The 2,500-nt window shown below is 41.8% G+C and overlaps 1 protein-coding gene across 1 annotated transcript in view; it reads right to left on the bottom strand.

Moving 5' to 3' along the window:
• Nucleotides 1-2,500, bottom strand: part of LOC139748753 (lachesin-like) — a 255,561-nt gene that overhangs the window by 133,013 nt on the left and 120,048 nt on the right. The gene's annotated exons all lie outside the window — the stretch shown is intronic.

Below are 2,500 nucleotides of genomic sequence, written 5' to 3'. Positions count from 1 at the left end.
CCTGCCGCAAACCTACATTCACTGAGAACCAATCACTTTCCTCTCTTCCTACACGTACACATGCCTTACATCCTCGATAAAAACTTTTCAGTGCTTCTAACAGCTTGCCTCCCACACCATATATTCTTAATACCTTCCACAGAGCATCTCTATCAACTCTATCATATGCCTTCTCCAGATCCATAAATGCTACATACAAATCCATTTGCTTTTCTAAGTATTTCTCACATACATTCTTCAAAGCAAACACCTTATCCACACATCCTCTACCACTTCTGAAACCACACTGCTCTTCCCCAATCTGATACTCTGTACATGCCTTCACCCTCTCAATCAATACCCTCCCATATAATTTACCAGGAATACTCAACAAACTTATACCTCTGTAATTTGAGCGCTCACTCTTATCCCCTTTGCCTTTGTACAATGGCACTATGCACGCATTTCGCCAATCCTCAGGCACCTCACCATGAGTCATACATACATTAAATAACCTTACCAACCAGTCAACAATACAGTCACCCCCTTTTTTAATAAATTCCACTGCAATACCATCCAAACCTGCTGCCTTGCCGGCTTTCATCTTCCGCAAAGCTTTCACTACCTCTTCTCTGTTTACCAAATCATTTTCCCTAACCCTCTCACTTTGCACACCACCTCGACCAAAACACCCTATATCTGCCACTCTATCATCAAACACATTCAACAAACCTTCAAAATACTCACTCCATCTCCTTCTCACATCACCACTACTTGTTATCACCTCCCCATTTGCGCCCTTCACTGAAGTTCCCATTTGCTCCCTTGTCTTACGCACTTTATTTACCTCCTTCCAGAACATCTTTTTATTCTCCCTAAAATTTAATGATACTCTCTCACCCCAACTCTCATTTGCCCTTTTTCTCACCTCTTGCACCTTTCTCTTGACCTCCTGTCTCTTTCTTTTATACATCTCCCACTCAATTGCATTTTTTCCCTGCAAAAATCGTCCAAATGCCTCTCTCTTCTCTTTCACTAATAATCTTATTTCTTCATCCCACCACTCACTACCCTTTCTAATCAACCCACCTCCCACTCTTCTCATGCCACAAGCATATATATATATCCCCCTCCACACCACACACCCCCCCCCCCAAAAAAAAATGCCACTGATGAATAAAAACGTCTTTTAATAAGGCCAGTGTTCTGTCTGTGGCCAGGTCCGGGTGCCAACACCGCAGCATGAATGGATGAAGGCAACATGTATGAATTATGTACATGTGTGTATATGTTTATGTCTTTGTGTGTATATGTGCGTGTGTGGCCGTTTATGTAAAGCGGGAGACAGCCATTAAGTGTAATATAATATAACATATATATATATATATATATATATATATATATATATATATATATATATATATATATATATATATATATATATATATTGGAAAGGATCACAATTTTGCACGTGATCAAGATATTCCTATGAGTCCACGGGGAAAATGAAACACGAAAAGTTCCCAAGTGCACTTTCGTGTCATAATCACATCATCAGGGGAGAGACAAGAGAGAAATATAAGTCAGTTGATATACATCGAAGAGACGTATATCATGTTTACCAAATGGCGTCCTAGCTTCGTCTCTTCGTTGTATATCAACTGACTGTTATATTTCTCTCTTGTGTCTCCCCTGATGATGTGATTATGACACGAAAGTGCACTTGGGAACTTGTCGTGTTTCATTTTCCCCCCTGGACTCATAGGAATATATATATATGACGTGATGAGGAGGACCCCCTCCCCCCCCAAGGCGGTGGTGAACCAGGGGTAAAAATGTGAACTTGTTCATGCAAAAATGTGGATTGGCTAATTATGGGTCGTGGTGGGGGGGGGGGGGGGGGGGGGGGGGGAGAACCCTCTTGGGGTCAGAGGGGCACAATGTTGTGTGTGTGGGGGGGGGGGGGGAAGTAGCAATATTCCTGTAGAGAAATATTACGCAGAGAGAGAGGAATATTCCTGTAGATAGGTAGCAATATTCGTGGGGAGAGGTAGCAATATTCGTGGGGAGAGGTAGCAATATTCCTGTAGGGAAATATTATCCAGGGTAGTAGCAATATTCCTGTGGAGAAATATTACGTCGAGAGGCAGGAATATTCCTGTGGAGAGGTAGCAATATTCCTGTGGAGAAATATTACGTAGATAGGCAGGAATATTCCTGTGGAGAGGTAGCAATATTCATGTGAAGAGGTAGCGATATTTCTGTAGGGAAATATTATCTAAGGAAGCAGCAATATTCCTGTAGAGAAATATTACGTAGAGAGGCAGGAATATTCTGTGGAGAGGTAGCAATATTCATGTAGAGGAATATTACGTAGAGAGGCGGGAATATTCTTGTGGAGAGGTAGCGATATTCCTGTAGAGGAATATTATCTCGGGAAGCAGGAATATTCCTGTCATTCAGGCGAGAGATATTTAACTCCACGTCTTAATGAAGGAGGAAGATCTGCGGGAAATATTCG

The sequence above is a fragment of the Panulirus ornatus genome, chromosome 5 (assembly GCF_036320965.1).
Source record: "Panulirus ornatus isolate Po-2019 chromosome 5, ASM3632096v1, whole genome shotgun sequence".
In the NCBI taxonomy this organism is placed as follows: Eukaryota; Metazoa; Arthropoda; class Malacostraca; order Decapoda; family Palinuridae; genus Panulirus; species Panulirus ornatus.
The sequence above is the reverse complement of the archived record's forward strand: the minus strand, read 5'-3'. Positions and strand labels throughout refer to the sequence as shown.